The sequence below is a fragment of the Capra hircus genome, chromosome 17 (genome assembly GCF_001704415.2).
Source record: "Capra hircus breed San Clemente chromosome 17, ASM170441v1, whole genome shotgun sequence".
In the NCBI taxonomy this organism is placed as follows: Eukaryota; Metazoa; Chordata; class Mammalia; order Artiodactyla; family Bovidae; genus Capra; species Capra hircus.
In genome coordinates, this window is record NC_030824.1 from 19598085 (window position 1) to 19619719 (window position 21635).

Below are 21635 nucleotides of genomic sequence, written 5' to 3' on the forward strand. Positions count from 1 at the left end.
GCATCCCAGGGTTAATGCTACAGGCCCAGGTCCTGCACGTGACTTTGGGGTGCCCTGGGGAGCTGGCAGCTAGTCTGTGAGGGTCATCACATTCCCAACAGTAGCTGTGTCTCCACCCACACAGAGCTGTCACATTTAAATGTGAATTCTCTGTCCTTTCCAAGCTCAAGATCAAGGCTCTCCCCATTCTGCCCCCTTCTCTCCCCTGGGGTTGGTCTGAGGTTAACCTCAGTATTGGTGATGAGGCATCATTTGAATGACTCTGGGAAAAACTCTCTGAGTCAGTGACATCTAGTTGCCTACCTAAACAGCCATTCTTTCCTTGTTCCTCAGGAGTCCGGATACTGTGCCCAACCACAAACTGCATTTCTTGGCTTCCCTTGTGGCTGAGTCTGCCCTTGAGACTGAGTTCCGAACCAGTGGAAGTGGAGGTGTGGCATGGCACTTCCAAGAAGTCTTCTTAAAGAGAGCTGACTCAGCTGGGAGGAGAGCCCTTTCTGGTCTTTCTTCCTATTGCCTGGAAGGTAGGCTTGATGACTAGAGCTCCAGCAGCCATCTTGGACCGTGAGATGACCTTGAGGATGGAAGCTACATGTTGGGAGAATGAAACAGAAATATAGGAGCTTGAGTCCCTGATGGCATCATATTGCTGCCACGCCAGTCTCTGGCTGCCTATTTATGGGTTTCTTTTAAGTAAGGAAGAAATAAACTTGTATCCTGTTCAGTCTACTAATAGTTTGGATTTTCTGTGATTTACAGCCAAAAGTATTCGTAACTAATATTCCTAACAAATTTCCCCTCTCTTATCCAGGTGCCACTGTGCATGGAATTCACATATGAGAGAAGCATCCTTTTCTGTTAAGTTTTCCCTTTCTGGGAACATCATCTCAGATTAAAGTAGAAGCAGGGGAACCAATGAAGTTCATCTCTAAACTTGTTGAGTTTGTTTCTCTCCTCCCAGGCTTTGGTCTCTTCCCTTTCCTCACACACTGGTTCGCTTTTAGTTTGCTGTCAAGGAATTTCCCCCTGGCTGGTAAGTCACTACATCTTATGGGATATTTGGTTTCAATTAATTTGTCATTTCCTACTAAGTCACTCCTATTAGTGACAAACTTGTCATTATAAATTCTATCTTGAAAAAAATTCTTCCTTGATTCCACATACCCTTATAACTATTGCCCAATTTCTCTGTTGCCCTTTATAGCAAAACTTCCAGAAAGATTCATCTGTACCAGGACTGCCCATCGGGGAACTCCAAGAAGCAGCATTCATATCATGGCCTACATCAGGGGCACCTCTGTGTTGTGCAGTGTACAATTTGTAGATCTATACATGGGAGGCTTGGACGATTCTCAGTGATTCCACTGCCTTAATTACCAGGCTCTTTTGAACCTAATCCTATCATGCATTTCTTTCACTACTCCAGATAAACAGCTCTTGTCAAGGTTCTCAGTGACATCCATCTTAACAAATCCCAAGGTAAATTCTCAGTCTTTACCTTACCCTGTTTAGCAGCAGGCAGCGTTTGTCAGTCACGCCTCCTTCTTTTTTGTTCTAATATTTATTCCTTGTATCTTTGGCTGCACTGGGGCTTCGTTGCTGCCCACAGGCTTTCTCTGGCCGTGGCAAGTGGGGGCTACTCTTTGCTCTCGTGTGCAGGCTTCTCATTGTGGTGGCTTCTCTTGTGGAGCACAGTCTCCGGGCACACAAGCTTAGTAACTGCGGCTTGAAGGCTTGGAGCGAGGCCTCGGTTGTGGTGGTGCACGGGCTCAGTTGTTCTGTAGCGTGTGGAATCTTCCCTGACCAGGGATTGAACCTGTGTCCCCTGCATTTTCAGCTGCATTGTTATCCACTGCACCACCAGGAAAGTCCATACCTCCTTCTTAAAATGCTTTCTTTCCCTGGCTTCCTAGGCTCTATGCTCCTCCTGCGCTAGTTATGACCTTTCGGCCTCATTGTCTTCCCCAAACATCACTGTTTTGTTTATTGCTAAATTCTCAGCATAAAGAATAGTGTCTGGCACATGGCAAGCTTTCAATCAACATGGCAGGCATTGAATGAATGAAGGCATAGGGGACTGTATCTAAAGGAGTGAATGTCAAATAGTGGAATTTCAGGCACTGTGATAAGAGTGCTGGTATTTTGGGGCAGGATAGCTATTTTTACTAACTTCTAAAATACCATGTGGGGGGCACAGGAAGCTATATTTTTTTCTTTACATCAAAATAATAGGTCAGTTCTTGTGTCTAGGTGCTGCGTTGAAAGCACAGGAAATACATTTTTCACAATAGCCCGGATATGGAAGCAACCTAAATGTCCATCAAGGGATGAATGGATAGAGAAGATGGGTTATATACACAATGGAATATTATTCAGACTTAGAAAAAAAGGAAATCCTGCCCTTTGTGACATCATGAATGGACCTTGAGGGCATTAGGCTGAGATAAGTCAGACAGAGAGAGAGAAACTATAATCTCATTTATATGTGGAATCGAGAAAAGTCGAAGTTTCATGAGTTTTATGAAGCAGAGGATAGAATGGTGGTTACCAGGGGCTGGGGGTTGGTGGAATTAGGAGGATGTTGGCCAAAGGGTACAAACTCCCAATTATAAGACAAATATGGGGAATTCCCTGGTGGTCGGGTGGCTAAGACTCTATGCTCCCAATGCAGGGGGCCTGGATTCAACCCCAGGTCAGGGAACTAGATCCCATATGCCGCAACTAAGAGTTCATATGCCTTGACTGAAAGATCCTGCGTGTCACAACTAATACCTGGCACAACCCAGTAAAGAAAGAAATACATTTTAAAAAAAGAGACAAATTGGTTCTGGAAATCTAATGTACAGCATGGTGATCACATTATATACTTGAAGTTGCTAAGATAGTAGATCTTTAATGTTCTCACTGTGAAAACGAAAGGGTGGGACCGCCCTGGTGGTCCAGTGGTTAGGACTTCTCGCTGTCATTGTTGAGGCCCCAGCTTGCATCCTTGGTCAGAGAACTGAGATCCCACAAGCCTCGTGGTGTGACCAAGAAGAAAAGAAAAGAAGAGAAAAAATAAAAAAAGGAAATGGCAATTATGGGATGGAATGGAGGTGTTGGCTAATGCTTTGGGGGTGATCACTTTGCAACATACAAGTGTAACTGATCAACACATTGTATTCTTGCCGTGACATTGGGCTCACCCAGATAATTTTCCCATCCCAAGATCCTTAACTGAATCAGCCCTTTTGCCATCTGAGGTCCATGTGCTATGCTTAGTCTCCCAGTTGCATCTGACTCTTTGTGACCCCATGGACTGTAGCCCACCAGGCTCCTCTGTCCATGGGGATTCTCCAGGCAAGCATACTGGAGTGGGTTGCCATGCCCTCCTCCAGGAGATCTTCCCAACCTAAGGATTGAGCCCAGGTCTCCTGCATTGCAGGCAGATTCTTTATCAGCTGAGCCACCAGGGAAGTAAAGGGTCAGAAACAGTTGCTGAAACCCGGGACTGAACCAGGGACCTTTAGATCTTCAGTCTAACACTCTCCCAGCTGAACTATTTCGGCCACCCGTTCGTAGGTCCATACACAATGCCATTTACAGGTTTTGGGATTGGGATGTGGACATCTTTGGGGAATTATATATCTGCCACACTTCCTGATCCTGAATCTTATTAAAATATTCATTTATTTGGCTGTACCGGGCCTTAGTTATGGCATGCAGGATCTTTGATCTGCCTGTGGCATGTGGGATCTAGCTCCCAGACTGGGGACTGAACCCAGGCCCCCTGCACTGGGAATTTGGAGTCTTAGCCACCCAGGAAGTCCCCTGATCCTGGATATTTACTCCAGTGTGACTTTCTCAGTGAGGCTTATGCTGACCACGCAGGCCTTCTGCTCCATCTTTTCTTCTAGCAAAATATGCAGTTGACTAATACCTGGTGAATATTCCCTGTTTCCCTCACTAGACTGTCAGCTCCAGAAGGGCAGGAACTTGATCATTTTCTTCACTGCTTCCTCTCCAGAACCTGGCATATAGATGATGCTCAGTAAATATTGTTTAAATAAATGATAGAAAGAAAAAAAAACAACACAACAGCCAACCCTTTTTTAACCTCAGTTTGAGCCCCTAAATGGATAGTTCTCTCACATTCGTTAAACTGGGTCAGGAAATTGATGCAACTGACCAGCCCTTTAAACCTTGTGTTGGGAGACCGAGACCCTCACCCAGGGTGTCCCAGGCTGCCGCAGAGGCACAGAGGAGTCACGATGGCACAGTCAACAGAGGCTCAGAGGAGCTGAACAAGGATGCTCTTCACTGAAAGAGACTACGAGCGCGATTAGCCAATGTTACCCACAGGTGCACCTAGCTCAGCCCCCCGACGGATGATTCCCGAGCTGGCTGCCCTGTGCAGCTCTGGGATGCACGCTAACCTTGGGAGCAGTAGGCTGGGTGGCCCCGAGCAGCTGGCCCTGGGTCCCTGGCTTTCTCTGGTTCTGTTCTTTCTAACTTTCAACTTGTGGCTTGGGACCTTTATTCTACTTTTCCAATGATAGTACCAGGAAATTCCTTGAACTTGAGCAATGATGTGTTATTTTCTTTCAAGAGGTAATTCTCAAAATCTCCGTTCTCTCCATTTCTGCCATCTCGGGAGCTTTTGGCCATTTAAAAAGATGGAATCCATTTTATTAGTCTTAATCTTGTGCAGTTGTTTCTTCCAGCTCAGTGCTAGACTGTCAGGGCATCCTACAAGGGTTTGGCGGGACTTCTAGGGAAAAAGCCTGCTGATGATAGAATAACACAGTGCCTTGGCCAACTGGATTTCCAAAAATGCACCCTCTGACAGGGCTTCCAGCCACCAAGGAGCAGCCGATGGGGGCTCAGCCTGCAGCTGATGCTGGAAAAAAAGAAGAGGAAAAACGGGAGGAGTGAGGTGGGTTCAGGGCAATTTTTCTGCACAGTTCCTGGAAGCTAGGTTTGGGTGTATCTGAATGAGATGGTTCATGTTCAAATCAGGGGAAGAAAAAGAATTCAAAAGACAGAACAGCCACAGTGGAAAAGCAATGAAAAGAAACAGTGAACCCTTCTAATGAGAAACCCGCAAACACCCTGAGAATTCATTTCACTCTCCCCACCCCCTGGTTCATCGTTTTGCTGGCTTTCAAATTGTTTTTTTTATTGGTCAAGGTTTATTTCGACCCATAAATTCTTCTTTTTTGATACACATGTATATTGTGAAATGATTATCACAATCATGTTAATCAACACATGCATACATCTCCTCCCTCTTGAGCATCCTACTTGAGCTTCCCACCCACTGCCCCTACTTCCTGCCCCTTCTAAGTCATCACAGAGCACCAGCTGGCTTTCAAGTTTGGGGAGCAGTGAAAACTATATCACAGGACTGGGAGGCAGGACACTCAGGATCTAACCCAACTTTGCTCCAAAGATAAGCCACGTGACTTTGGGGAAATCACTTACCCTTTCCATTGCCATCTATACAACTAAGGACAAATAATTATTCTGGCTTCTGAGGTTCAGGGGAAACTCAAATGAGATAATATACATCATCATCACCACTATTGTGATTCCAATATCAGAGACGGGGAAATGGGGCTGACTGGGGAAAGAGCCTGCGAACTTCATATCTTGGGTCTTTATTCTAACTTCCAGAAGCCTTGCTGCTTTCTTCCTTTAAAGTGTCTCATCTAAGTTAAACTTAATGCATTTTAGGCAGTTGTTTAGAATTTGGAAGAGATTCACCAATGTAGCAGATCTTTCATATGTGAATCAAATAATGCCTTCTTTATAGAAGTTTAACTCCTCCAGGAGCACAACCTCTAACTGTCTTTATAAAGATGCAGATTTGGATGTAAGAAAAGGATTCTTAACTAGGGAGATGTTTAGAATAAGTATTTCAGGGTGTTCAAGTACATGGCTGGTACATTTTTTTCAATGAATGAGGAAACAGTTTGGCTGAGGGGAAAGCAGTATTTCACCACTGAGGGATCCAACTAGGATCCGACCCTCATTGCTCCCCACATCCCAAATCCATGCCTTTTGTCATGTGGCTTTGGAGTCCTTCCTATAAAGGTGCCATTATCATTTGGAACTTTCTGCTCTAGGGCACTTTCTGCTTCACTACTTTGATTAAAAAATTTTTTTAATATAGAACGTTTTTTTTATTGGCTGTGCTGGGTCTTTGTTGCTGTACTCGGGCTTTCTCTAGTTGAGGCGAGCAGGAGCTACTCTCTAGCTGCGGAACATGAACTTCTCGTTGTGGTGGCTTCTCTTATTTTGGAGCATGGGCTCTAGGCATGTGGGCTTCCATAGCTGTAGGGCATGGTTTTAGTTGCCCCTTGGCATGCGGAATCCTCCCGGACCAGGGATCGAACCCATGTCCTCTGCATTTGGCAGGCAGATTCTTAACCACTGAACCACCGGGAAAGTCCCAAGACACTTAATTACTTTGGGGTTTTTTTTTTAATCCATTCAGTGAGGACAAAAAACCCAACCCATAGCAGTGTCGTGAGGGTTAGAAGCAATATATATCAATGGCCAATAAAGTCCCTGTGTGGCAGCCAGCCTCCAGTATGGCCCCAGCGAGCCTGGCCTCCTGTGTTCCCCTCTCAGGCAGACTAGGGCTGGGCTGTGTAACCAGTGCAGAAGTGTCGACGTGTGGCTTCCAAAGCTAGGTCACAAAAGACACTGCCGCTTCCATCCTGTTCTCTCTTGGATCCTTTTCTCTGGGAAAAGCAGCTGCCCTGTCAGGAGGACACTCAAGCAGCCCTCTGGGCAGGTCTACCAGGCGAGGAGCTGAGGCCTGCTGCCAACGGCCAGCACTATTTGGCCAGTCGCGTGGAAGAGCCAACTTGAAAATGGGTCCTCCAGCCCCAGTCAAGCCTTCAGATGTCCACAGCCCTGGGCAACCTCTTGGCTGCAATCACGTAGGAGACACTGAGCTAGAACCACCCAGTTAAGCCACTCCCAAATTCCTGACCCTCCCAAACTGGGTGAGACTGTATAAGTGTTGTTATTTGAAGCTGCTAAGTTTTAGGGTGATTTGCAACACCGCAATAGGTAACTAACATGCGCTGGTACATGGTTTATATAATAAATGATTGGTGATACCAACTGTTTATTGAGTTTCCATTATGTGCCTTACATTCAGCTTGAGGCTCTAGAAATGAACTGTATATATTGGGTTGGCCAAAAAGTTCATTCATGTTTTTCTATAAGATGTAATGGAAAAACCCAGACAAACTTTTTGGCCAACCCATTACATCATCCCTTCCTTTAAGATACTTAGATTAGCAAAGGGAAGAGTAATGGGCTCCAAGGTGGACACAGGTACCCTCAGTACTGAAACCTGCCCCCTGGATATACTGTTGAAGGAAAGTCCTCTGCAAATCCCGAGGAGGGGAACTATAACACCCGATTGATTTTAATGTCTTTATGTAATGGCAACGTGTCTGCTTCTCTTACAGAAGAAAATTAGGAACAGAATTCCTTTTATTAAGCAAATTCTGATATCCTGCATTCTGACCAGGACAACACCCACCCACAGAATGTGCTGGGGTGTTGTTAGAGCCAATGAGGCTGATACAAATGATTCACTTGAGTTTGAGTTACAAATGAGAGCTGTGCATAACTACGTGCTTAGGGTATAACCACTGTCACCACCAGGTGGCGCCCTGGAGGTCTTGGCTTCCACTTGGGGCTGTTGCCATCCTCAGTGGCTCTCTGGGTGTGGACACTTTTGGTATTTTTTGGTCGTGCCAAGTGTCTTGCGGGATCTTTGTTCCCCTACCAGGGATGGAACCCGGGCTCTCGGCAGTGAAAGCGCAGAGTCCTGACCACTAGACCACCAGGGAATGCCTATGAGTTGGACTAGCTTTGGGGGCAGGGGGAGTCTCCAGACTGTTTCCCTGAAGTTGGCTTTACTGGCCTCTGGAGGTTCTACTTCCAGTGGTTACAATAATAATAACAACAACACAATGAGAAGGCAGCCCTTTGTAGACCAGACACTAATATACATAATACATACTATATATATATATAGCGCACAGTTGACCCTGGAACAACATGGGTTTGAACTGCATGGATTTCTTTCAGTGATAAATACTGCAGTACTACATGGGCTCATGGTTGCTTAAATCTGCTAATGTGGAATGGCAGATATGACAGCTCAACATAAGTCATATGTGAATTTTCAACTTCATGAAGGTTTCTGGCGTTCCTAACCTCTGCTGTGGTTCAATTTATATGATATATAATATTTGGCATGGGGGCAGGAGGAGAAGGGGACGACCCAGGATGAGATGGCTGGATGGCATCACGGACTCGATGGACGTGAGTCTGAGTGAACTCCGGGAGTTGGTGATGGACAGGGAGGCCTGGCGTGCTGCGATTCATGGGGTCACAAAGAGTTGGACACGACTGAGCGACTGAACTGAACTGAACTGAACTGAACTATATAATTGGGCTTCCCAGGTGGTGCTAGTGATAAAAACCCACCTGCCAATGCAGGAGACACAAGAGGTGTGGGTTCGATCCCTTGTTCAGGAAAATCCCCTGGAGGAGGGCATGGCAACCCACTCCAGTATTCTTGCGTGGAGAATCCCATGGACAGGGGAGCCTGGTGAGCTACAGTCCATAGGGTCACGGAGTCGGACAAAACTGAAATCACTTAGCATGTGTGCACTATATAGTTTTGTATAGTAAGTATGCTGCTGCTGCTGCTAAGTTGCTTCAGTCGTGTCTGACTCTGTGCGACCCCATAGACGGCAGCCAACCAGGCTCCCCCGTCCCTGGGATTCTCCAGGCAAGAACAGTGGAGTGGGGTGCCATTTCCTTCTCCAATGCATGAAAGTGAAAAGTGAAAGGGAAGTCTCTCAGTCGTGTCCGACCCTTAGCATGGACTGCAGCCTACCAGGCTCCTCCATCCATGGGATTTTCCAGGCAAGAGTACTGGAGTGGGGTGCCACTGCCTTCTCCTGTATATAATTTCATATATACTCTATGTAGTATGTGATGTATAATATGTGCAATAAGTGATTTCTGAATCATATGAAATATTTATTATTTTCAGTTTTTTCACATAGTATTATTTTATTAAGGCTTATTCAAGTCCTTAAATACTCTTTGGAAACTTGATTTTAATTGCTATTTAATATTCAAGCACATGGATATACCACATCTTATTTGTTTACTATTCTTTTTTGGGATACTGAATCATTTCTCCTTTTTTAACATCACTATGTTGCAGTATAATTCACCTGTGTGAACCTTTGCTTACGTCTCTGATTATTTCCTGACACTAGATTTCTAGAGCTGGAATTACTGGACCAAAGTGTGAGGACATTTTCAGGCTTCTTCTGTTACTACATTTTTTCTAGTGGAAAAGCCAAATTATAACCCCACCAGTGTGAGTACCCATTTTTCTATATCCTCACTGACACTGTTTTTAAAAAATTATTATGAAAATTTTTATTAGTTTGGTGAGCTTTTAAAATATGTTGTCTTATATATTTTTGCATATCATTAATTATGCAGGTGAACTTTTTTCATTCATCTATTAAACATGTGCTTCCCTTCTTCTGTAAAGGTGTTTTGTTCTCTGTTACAGTGATTCTATTTTCTTATTTTGTGTGTGTGTGTGTGCTTTATTTATTTTTAATTGGAGGATAATTGCTTTACAATATTGGGTTGGTTCTTATTTGTTTTTAAGGACTTTTTATATATGAAGGATATTGATCATTGATCCATCATCAGTATATTATTTTAAATCTTATTAATAACATTCTCTGGTGTTCTGAGGTTTTGCTTTAATATAGCCAAATCTATCAATCACAGATTTCTTTCACTGGTGCTTAAAAAGCTCTGTCTTATCCAGAAATCAAATAAGTATTCACCTTTATTTTTTCTCTGCTTGTTTTGGAGATTTATCATTATTATTCTTTTGAATTCGCTTCTTTTATCCATCTGGATTTTATTTTGGTTTATGATGTTGAGGAGTCAACATTATTTTTTTCCCTAAGTGCCTAACCAATCATCCCAGCACCAGTGACTAATCCCTTCTTTCTGCATTGATTTGTAATGCTACATTTATGGTATATTAAACTTTTATATAAGCTGGATCCTAGTACATATAAAATCTACATTTTTTGTACTGTTTATTCCTCCAGAGAGATGTTTTTAATATACAGAGTGGTCCATGCCATTTTCCTTCCACGACACGCCCAGCTTACCTCCTTTAGTATAAAATCCAGACTGCCTGCCCCCAGCCCGCTCGCCAGTCTCCCCTGCTCTGTAGCTCTTGTCCTACCAGGGGGGCCCAGTGACTCCACAATCCACCCACTTCATCAGACCTGGTCCTTTTTTCCTCCCACACCCCTGGTACCCTACATCCAACCACTCCTCCATCCTTGGTGTGACCGCTGGGCTTCTGCCTTGGAAATGGCAGCTTCCCAGCCACCCCCGCCCCCGCCCAAGCTCCTTACTCCCTACTTTTCCTTCCCTCTAGACCATCCTCCACAGGCAGCCACATCCATCTTTGTGTAAGCAAGCATCATGTGTGTGCATCCGCTAAACACATCCCCTGAACAGAGCCTGGCAACTGTGAGCTACTCACGGAAGAAAGCACACAGCCCCGAGCAGTACCCTGCCCACGTTGCAATGCCCAGTGAACATTCACGAATGCCCACTGGCGGGACCTGCATGGCGGGACCTGCATGGCGGGACCCGAGTTTTCTCCAGGTGCCAGGTGTTTCAGGACCCTGCCCCAGCCCATGTTCAAGTGTCTTTCTCTCCTGGGAATGCCCCCACCTCTCTTCCTGACACACTCACCCTTCCAGACTCAACCCTGGCTCTCACCTCTCCAGAGGCTTCCCTGGGGTAACCCGTGCCCTTTCTGTGCCTCCGGGGCCCCCGTGAGCTTTGGTGTCACAAAGTCATCTCTGTTCACTGCTCTTATACGTGGATGTAAGAGGAGCCTGTGTTTTCCCAGCCATAAAGCACATCATCCCAGGACGAACCATAACTCCACCATCTGGGGCTCTGTGGCCCAGGGCAGGTTACTCAACCTCTCTATACCTCACTCTGTAAAAGGACAAGGGTAACTATGAGGGGTTATCATGAGGATTAAATGAACTAATACCAGCAAAAGCCTTTGAACATTGCCTGGATTGCTAAGTGCCTTGTACTCTGGGTATTATTCTTTTTTTTATATAATTAGTTTTCTTCTTCCCACATCTTCAGGGCAAGTACACAGCACGTGGGTGTTAAACAAGGGAAACGAGAGCAGAGGGAAAAAAGGAGGACAGGAGACAGGCCGGCAAGACGGGGGTGTTGGCTTTCCTTGACCACCACCCCCCTCCTGGCTACTCCTGGACATCCCTTCCCTGGCTGGTCACCCATGCCCCCCTATACTATTAACTCTTTTGTTAATTTGAGATTTAAAGTAATCAATTAATTATTTTTTGGCTGCATCGGGTCTTAGTAGCGGCCCGAGGAGAACTCTATCATTGTGGCGCTCGGGTTTCGTTGCCCGCGCCATGTGGGATCTTAGTTCCCCGAGCGGGGATCAAACCCCCACTCTGCACTGGAAGGAAGATTCTTAACCACTAGACCACCAGGGGAAGTCGCCTGTACTGTTACTTCTTGGCACCTTATCCCCTGGTGGGAGGCGGCTTCCGCCTGTGTCTTCAGTCTGGCTGCCATGGGCGCTTCATAACGTTTGCTGAACTGAATCAAAACCAAGAACGGAGGGGCCACGTGTCCAGTAGGGGGCGCCCACTGCTGGGGATGCCCAGTTTGGGTCTACTCTAGGCGTGGGACCGGGAGAGCTGACGACAGTGACAGCTAAGGAGCTTTGGTGTCGCGGCTCCCTCTGTTCACTGCACTGACACTTTGATGTGGGAGGGGCCCGTGGTTTTCCAGCCATAGAGAGCAGCCTTTGAGCCCTCACTGTGTCACAGCCTGGGTCCCTCACCCGCTTTCAATCCTCACAGCAAGCCCAGGAGCTGGGTATAGGCACAACCTCCTTATACAGATGAGGGACAGAGGCACAGACAGGCGGAGCAACTTGCCCCAAACACACAGCTGGCATTCCCAAACTTTTCCTTTCCTGACGGTGCAGGACACCTCAGTTGCGCAGACCTACCTACCCAGGCAGAAAGAGAGCTGCCTCCCTCTCCCAGGGCCTCAGGATTCACTCCCGAGGTGGGCTTTGAAACCACTGCAGCCTGAAGCTTTGAGGGCCCCACGCCAATGCCTTGTGGCTACGTGGAGATCATAATAGTGCCTGCCAGTCTCAACAAACACTCAGTTGTATGTATAATACATAATACAGTAAGTCCCCCACGTATGAATGAGTTCCATTCCAAGAGCACGTTCATAAAAGTCCAATTTGTAAATCCAACGAAGTTACCCTGGGTACCCAGCTAACACAATCGGCTATATAGTACTGTACTGTGATCGGTTTACAATACTTTTCACACAAATAAATCATTAAGAAAAACAAAACATAAAAATAAAACATTTCTAATCTTAGAGTACAGGGCCTTGAAAAGTGCAGGAGCACAGCACACCAGCTGGCATACAGGAGCTGGCACTGAGTGAGCACGCAAGAAGAGTGACTGACTGGAGGAGGGAGTGGAGGTGGACGATGGCAGAGCCGGAGGGTCGTCAGCAACAGGAGGCGGAGTTCAGTTCAGTCGCTGGGCCGTGTCCCACTCTTTGCGACCCCATGAACCACAGCATGCCAGGCCTCCCTGTCCATCATCAACTCCTGGAGTCCACCCAAACCCATGTCCATTGAGTTGGTGATGCCATCCAACCATCTCATCGTCTGTCGTCCCCTTCTCCTCCTGCTCTCAATCTTTCCCAGCATCAGGGGCTTTTCAAATGAGTCAGCTCTTCGCATCAGGTGGCCAAAGTGTTGGAGTTTCAGCTTCAACATCAGTCCTTCCAGTGAACACCCAGGAGATCAGTGGAGAAATAACTCCAGAAAGAATGAAGGGATGGAGCCAAAGCAAAAACAACGCCCACTTGTGGATGTGACTGGTGATAGAAGCAAGGTTTGATGCTGTAAAGAGCAATATTGCATAGGAACCTGGAATGTCAGGTCCATGAATCAAGGCACATTGGAAGTGGTCAAACAGGAAATGACAAGAGTGAACATCGGCATTCTAGGAATCAGCAAACTAAGATGGACTGGAATGGGTGAATTTAACTCAGATGACCATTATATCTACTACTGTGGGCAGGAATCCCTTAGAAGAAATGGAGTAGCCATCATAGTCAACAAAAGAGTCCGAAATGCAGTACTTGGATGCAATCTCAAAAATGACAGAATGATCTCTGTTCATTTCCAAGGCAAACCATTCAATATCACGTATCCAAGTCTATGCCCCGACCAGTAACGCTGAAGAAGCTGAAGTTGAACAGTTCTATGAAGACATACAAGACCTTCTAGAACTAACACACAGAAAAGATGTCCTTTTCATTATAGGGGACTGGAATGCAAAAGTAGGAAGTCAAGAAACACCTGGAGTGACAGGCAAATTTGGCCTTGGAGTACAGAATGAAGCAGGGCAAAGGCTAATAGAGTTCTGCCAAGAGAATGCACTGGTCATAGCAAACACCATCTTCCAACAACACAAGAGAAGAGTCTACACATGGACATCACCAGATGGTCAACACTGAAATCAGATTGATTATATTCTTTGCAGCCAAAGATGAAGAAACTCTATACAGTCAACAAAAACAAGACCGGGAGCTGAGATCATGAACTCCTTATTGCCAAATTCAGACTGAAATTGAAGAAAGTGGAGAAAACCATTAGACCATTCAGGTCTGACCTAAATCAAATCCCTTATGACTATACAGTGGAAATGAGAAATAGATTTAAGGGACTAGATCTGATAGACAGAATGCCTGATGAACTATGGAAAGAGGTTTGTGACATTGTACAGGAAACAGGAATCAAGACCATCCCCAAGAAAAAGAAATGCAAAAAAGCAAAATGGCTCTCTGAGGAGGACTTACAAATAGCTGTGAAAAGAAGGGAAGTGAAAAGCAAAGGAGAAAAGGAAAGATATACCCATTTGAATGCAGAGTTCCAAAGAATAGCAAGCAGGGATAAGAAACCCTTCCTCAGTGATCTATGCAAAGAAATAGAGGAAAACAATAGAATGTGAAAGGCTAGAGATCTCTTCAAGAAAATTAGAGATACCAAGGGAACATTTCATGCAAAGATGGGCTTGATAAAGCACAGAAATGGTATGGACCTAACAGAAGCAGAAGATATTAAGAAGAGGTGGAAAGAATACACAGAAAAACTGTACAAAAAAGATCTTTACGACCCAGATAATTACGAAGGTGTGATCACTCACCTAGAGCCAGACATCCTGGAATGTGAAGTCAAGTGGGCCTTAGGAAGCATCACTATGAACAAAGCTAGTGGAGGTGATGGAATTCCAGTTGAGCTATTTTAAATCCTAAAAGATGATGCTGTGAAAGTGCTGCACTCAATATGCCAGAAAATTTGGCAGTGGCCACGGGACTGGAAAAGGTCAGTTTTCATTCCAGTCCCAAAGAAAGGCAATGTCAAAGAATGCTCAAATTACCGCACAATTACGCTCATCTCACACGCTAGTAAAGTAATGCTCAAAATTCTCCACACCAGGCTTCAGCAATACATGAACCATGCACTTCCTGATGTTTAAGCTGATTTTAGAAAAGTTGCCTTTTTCTAAAGAGATCAAATTGCCAACATCTGTTGGATCATTGAAAAAGCAAGAGAGTTCAAGAAAATCATCTACTTTTGCTTTATTGACTATGCCAAAGCCTTTGACTATGTGGATCACAATAAACTGTGGAAAACTCTTCAAGAGATGGGAATACCAGACCACCTGACCTGCCTCTTGAGAAACCTATATGCAGGTCAGGAAGCAACAGTTAGAAGTGGACATGGAACAACAGACTGGTTCCAAATAGGAAAAGGGGTACGTCAAGGCTGTATATTGTCACCCTACTTATTTAACTGCTATGCAGAGTACATCATGAGAAACGCTGGGCTGGAGGAAGCACAAGCTGAAATCAAGATTGCCAGGAGAAATATCAATAACCTCAGATATGTAGATGACACCACCCTTATGGCAGAAAGTGAAGAAGAGCTAAAGAGCCTCTTGACGAAAGTGAAAGAGGAGAGTGAAAAAGTTGCCTTAAAACTCAACATTCAGAAAACGAAGATCATGGCATCCGGTCCCATCACTTCATGGGAAATAGATGGGGGAACAGTGGAAACAGTGTCAGACTTTATTTTTGGGGGCTCCAAAATCACTGCAGATGGTGATTGCAGCCATGAAATTAAAAGACGCTTACTCCTTGGAAGAAAAGTTATGACCAACCTAGATGGCATTACGAGCAGAGACATTACTTTGCCAACAAAGGTCCGTCTAGTCAAGGCTATGGTTTTTCCAGTGGTCATGTATGGATGTGAGAGTTGGACTGTGAAGAAAGCTGAGCGCCGAAGAATTGATGCTTTTGAACTGTGGTGTTGGAGAAGACTCTTGAGAGTCCCCTGGACTGCAAGGAGATCCAACCAGTCCATCCTAAAGGAGATCAGTCCTGGGTGTTCATTGGTGGGAGATGGAGAGCAAGCTGCAATTTTAGTCATTGCTGACATGATTGGAGGTGCGAACGCATGTTCGCATCTTGGAAAGTTTGCAACTGGAAAGTTCGTATGTAGGGGACTTACTCTAGTGACTAAATGTTGGCTACTAGAGGCATGATTTTTGTGAGGTTAAAGTGTTCTCTGGAGAGACGCTTCACTCTCTGGAGACACTCGTGAGTTGATCATTCTGTCTTTACAAATAAAATGAACCTCTGGTGATGTTCTTTCCAGAGAGAAACCCCCAGCTCCAGCCTTCAAACTCCTCTTCTCAGCAAGCTTCTGGGTGAAAGCATTCTGTTTTCTTTACTCTGCACGTTGCAAATGAGTGATACCCCTTCCCTCGCTGCCTAATTTATGCCCCGTTTCAAATTGCCCAGGTTCCACATACCAAGCTGTATTTCCTGATACTCATTTCATCCCATGGGGTCTGTCTAGACCCCAGGATTACTGAGAATCAAGAGACAACCCTGAATTTTTTTTTTTTTAGTCTTCCCTTGGAAACTACATGGTCTTCCTACATGCTTTTGTGGTCCCTTCAATTCTTGCTCCTTTCTGTAAGTGGAGGGAGAAGCTTCTAAAGAAAAGTCATTGGATTTTGGGGTATTTTTTTGGGGGGGGTTGATTGTCGTTCCCTTTCAGAAAGCATTCGAAATTCACTCTAACTCTCAAGTGTGTTTTGAGTTGAGTTCAACTTTTAACGTTCCGTGAAAATTTGGATTTAATTAGTTTCTCTTGAGTTCTGAAATCGTGTGATAGTTTTATTTTCTGTTTCCTGGACTGCAGCCTTGCCACATTCGTGGAAAAACTGAAGGGGGGAATATTTTCTCGTAAGAATGAATGTGAAATGGATTGAGATTGTTGCTTGAGGGGAAATGACTGATTTCTGGCCTCCAGGCCAGGCCCGCAAGACAGGGCGCTCTGACTCCACAGCACGCTGCTGGTGGATTGGACTGGAAACATTTGGACCCTAAAGTGGAACTTGTCACATGGTCTGATGGAGCCGACACTGGCAATCCCTTTCATGGGTTTGTTGCTGTGGAGACCCAGCCTGTGAGCTTGGGAGAATGTGGCTAGGTTCCACCTGTGATGCCAGGGGTGTGTTTGCTATTGTTGTTGTCGTTCAGTTGCTAAGTCGTGTCTGACTCCTTTTGACCCCGTGGACTGCAGCACACTAGGCTTCCCTGTCCTTCGCTATCTCCCAGAGTTTGCTCTAACTCGTATCCATTGAGTCAGTGATACTATCTAACCATCTCATCCTCTGCTGCCCACTTCTTCTTTTGCTTTCAATCTTTCCCAGCATCAGAGTCTTTTCTGATCAGTCGGCTCTCGGCATCAGGTGGTCAAAGTGTTGGAGCTTCAGCTTCAGCATCAATCCTTCCAGTGAATATTCAGAGTTGACTTCCTTTCAGTTTGACTGGTTTGATGCCCTTGCATTGTTTTTGCTATTGTTTCTGTACAAATTACCACGAATCGAATGGCTTAAAACAACATGAATTTATCATCTTACATTTCTGGAGGTCAGAAGATCAAAGCTGGGTCTCATGGGGCTACAATCAAGGTGTCAGCAGGGCTGTGTCCCTTCTGGAGGCACTAGGGGAGAACCCATCCCTGACGCTTTGGCATTTGGAGGCTGCCCACATTCCTTGGCTCGTGGCCACATCACTTCAACTTCCGCTTCTGTTCACACATCTCCTTCTGTGACTCTGGGCCCTCCTTTCCTCTTGTGAAAAGTCTTGTAATTACATGGGTCCATCCAGATAATCCAAGGGATTCCCTTGGTAATTCAGTTGGTAAAGAATCAGCCTGCAATGCAGGAGACCCCGGTCCAATTCCTGGGTCAGGAAGATCCGCTGGAGACAGGATAGGCTACCCACTCCAGTATTCTTGGGCTTCCCTTGTGGTTCAGCTGGTAAAGAATCTGCCTGCAATGCAGGAGACCTCGGTTTGATCCCTGGGTTGGGAAGATTCCCTGGAGAAGGGAAAGGCTACCTACTCCAGTATTCTGGCCTAGAGAATTCCATGGACTCTATAGTCCATGGGGTCACAAAGAGTCAGATATGACGGACTGACTTTCACTTTCACTTTTCCCTTTCATCCAGATAATCCAGGAGCATCTCCCCATTTCAGGATTCTTAACTGAATCACAATCAGATCACATCTTTGCTGTGTAAGGTTGCATATTCTCAGGTTCTGGGTATTAGGCTGCAGACATCTTTGGGGTCCATTAGTCAGCCTTCCCCACTATGCTTGTCACTGCCTAGGGTTGAGAAATCCCAGTAAGTGCTATCAGCATTAGGAAATGGGCCTTTCCTGGTCCCAAATTCTAATTCACCACCTCATTTAAAAAAAATATTTCTTTATTTTATTTGGTTGTGCTGAGTCTTAGCTGCAGCTGTGGGATCTTTGATTTTCATTGTGGCAGGTGGGATATTTAGTCTTGGCATGTGGGATATAGTTCCTTGAGCAGGAATCGAACCCAGACCCTCTCCATTGGGAGTGTGGAGTCTTAGCCACTAGATTGCTAGGGAAGTCCCCACAGTCTCATTTCTAGGGTGAGTATAAGAGCTATCTGTTGGGATAGCAGTGATCCTTCAGGACATTTCCATATCATTTCTGAAAGAGAGGAAGCTGGCTATGCCCAGATTCCGGAGCATTTCCTGGAGAAGGCCCCCAGGGTCTTTGGAGGTTTGCTGCTGCTACTGCTGCTAAGCTGCTTCAGTCGTGTCCGACTCTGTGCAACCCCATAGACGGCAGCCCGCCAGGTTCCCCTGTCCCTGGGATTCTCCAGGCAAGAACACTGGAATGGGTTGCCATTTCCTTCTCCAATGCATGAAAGTGAAAAGTGAAAGGGAAGTCACTCAGTCGTGTCCGACTCCTAGCGGCCCCATGGACTGCAGCCTACCAGGCTCCTCTGTCCATGGGATTTGCCAGGCAAGAGTACTGGAGTGGGGTGCCATTGCCTTCTCTGAGACCACAAATTGAATCCCCACTTAGTCAATTCGCCAGAATGGCTTTGAACTTCAGCTTCTTCGAAAACCTGGGTGAAAAGCTTTGTCTCTCAGGGTCCTTGTGTGGATTAATGGAGATGAGTGTGAACATAATAAAGCACTTTGCGTATGGAACATGGTCATGATATCACTATCGAAGAATGATTATAATTGAAAGATGGAAAAAATTGGTCTGTATTATACCCTTCATTATGAAATGCAGAAATAACCAACCTTTTAGATTCTAGTTAAAAAACAAAAGCCAGCAAATCTCCTTAAGAGCCAGTTAGCCTGGTGGGAAAACCCAAGGATTCTCTTTTAGGCCCTAATGGTGTTGACCACCTTTGTACAACTTTGCTTGTATAGGATGAATTTTCAGTGCCTGTGGGGTCAGTTTGAAAATGGTATGAAAAGTTGGGTGGGACATTTCCACTTGGCTCTGTGGCAGTCATGACATCTCAACTCCAGGCAAAGATCTGAACCTCAGTGATTGGCTTATTTGGCCTGCCTACTTTTCTATTCACTACTTTTATCTCCTTGCTCCAAAATCCATCCACCTGGAGACCAGGTGGCTTAGGAAGAAAGGATTGTATGGTTTAGACATCCCTGGGGTCAAATCCCACCCCTATTATTTGCTGTGTGACTTTGGGCCAGTTACTTAACGTTTCTGATCTTTTGAGTTCTAACTTATAGAAAATGAGAACCAGTAGGAAAGTGCTTATTGGTGCTCCTAAGATATGGAAGGTGACTAGTGAGCGCTAGTTTTCCCTCTGTCCTGTTGGGTGGTATTTCCCTTACTCAGCATAATCTCACCAGATTTGAGCCTTGGTGGTCTGAGAAACTGAGTCCTGTTTTAAATCCTGGGGATATATGTTCCTGTCCTGGCTTTAATCCTAAAAGGCTACATATTCTTGAATGAGCCTTTAACCTCTCTAGGCTTCAGTCTTCCTATCTGTAGAATGAAAACCAAATGAGTCACAAACTGCCATTCTGCCTGTCTTATTCAGCTCAGGCTGCTATAACAAAATACCACAGATTTAAACAATAGACATTTGCCTCTCACAGTTCTGCAGGCTATAAATTCAAGATCAAGGGGCTGGCAGATTCCATGTCTGGTGAGGACCTGATTCTTGGCTTGTAGACAACTGCTTTCTCGCTGTGTGCTCATACGGCCTGCACTTGTGGGCTTGAGGAAGAGAGGGGAAGAACACGGGAGAAAAAGGAGAAAGGGAAAGAGAGTGAATGATTTTGTTTCCTTTTTTATAAGGCCACTAATCCCCTCATGAGGGCCCCACCCTCATCTAACCCTAATCGTCTTCCAGAGGCCCCACCTCCAAATACCATCACAGCGATTTCGGGAGGACCCATGCAACCTGTACTATGCCTTTCATAAGGGGCCACAAGAAAATATTCATTGGAAGAACTGATGCTGAAGCTCCAATACTTTGGCCACCTTATATGAAGAGCCAACTCACTGGAAAAGACTCTGATGCTGGAAAAGTCTGGGGTGACAGGATGAGATGGTTGGATGGCATCATTGACTCAATGGACATTAGTCTGAACAAACTCCGGAGGATAGTGAAGGACAGGGAAACCTGGCTTACTGAAGCCCATGGAGTCACAAAGAGTCAGACCTGGCTTAAGCAACTGAACAACTATGCTAACTATAAGAAAATCAGGCAATGGCGGTTGGAAAATAAAGTATAATAGAAAACCCACTGTTGAAGCAAAGAAAAGTATCAGTTTCCTAAAGCATTCAGGATACCCACGCATTATACATTTTCTAACTATTCATTTTTGCTGGAACGGAAATGAAATATATTGCTTTTAATTATCATCTCAAATATCCATCGTCCATCCATCGGTGATACACACCTATCAAGCAGCCTGGGGAATGTGCCAGCTCCTCGGGGGCTGTGAAGACCCAAACCATTTACACCCCCAGCCTCCACCTCTGCAGCCAGGCTCCCTTCTGCAGAGACAAGTGTTCATCAGGGTGTTCTGGGCTGGGAGCCTGACTAAGGAGGAGAAAAGGTGGCCGGTCAGCTGGTTCACCTCACTTGGTTCCAAGAAGCAGGCACCAGAGGGACCAGCTTCTGTGGGACGATCTATCCCCGAGGTCGCTGGGTGGATCCACACTGACTGCATGGTCCTGGAGCGTCTTCTAACAGAGAGCGAGAACGGGGAAGAGGGAACCTGACACAGTGATGGGCTGAGCCAAGATCGTGCTGACTTGGGAGGGTACCACCAAGGGGTACAGAACAAACTAGAAGCTGGCAGCTGCCACGATGCTGCCGTGGTTGCAAGCAGGCTGTCCCGGTGACATACCCTTGGGATCCAATACAGATGGATTGTGGATGTCCTGGGAATGGGGAGCAGTTTGGGGCTTCTGTTTGAGTTTTTTTAAAAAATAGAACAAAAAAGTACACTAGCTTTGCTTGTGGAATCATCACAAGTTGGTTACGCTGACAGGAATGGGATCCCAGAATAGGAACCAGCTGGAGATACATATGGAGAAAAACAAAGGTCCCGGTGATTTTTTTTTTTTTTCCTGCTGGCGTGTTAGCAAAACAAACAAGCAAACAAAGTGGGGTGTGTGTGTGGGAAATGCTTCAGTGTGCTATTGAGGAATCAAAACTAAAATGTATGTGGAGTCAAAGGGACCAGCTCTGCCCTTCCTAATTAGAAAGACCTGCAAGAGTCCTGACAACTAGGAATATGGGCTTCCTTCTGTCAAACTTAAGGGAAAAAGCATCTGTGACGCCATCAAATGGCAGGATGGTGGAGCCAAGCAGAAAGGCAGTAAGTGGGTTCCATCATGGCGTGCATCGTTTCAGGGACTTAGGGCTATTTCTGACCACGGAGAGAGTAGCCACCCCTGGCTGCACAGAGGCTGTATTCTGGGGTTTCCCGTAGACATTTTACACCTCTTTCCTCCATTGGAACCTCCCTTTCCTGCCCAATCCAGCGCTTGAATTCCCAGCAGT

At 45.5% G+C, this 21635-nt stretch overlaps 1 non-coding gene across 1 annotated transcript; it reads right to left on the minus strand.

The window, feature by feature from the left end:
- TRNAF-GAA lies at nucleotides 3476-3548 on the minus strand. Its single transcript has one exon. It is a non-coding gene; the product is annotated as a tRNA-Phe (tRNA).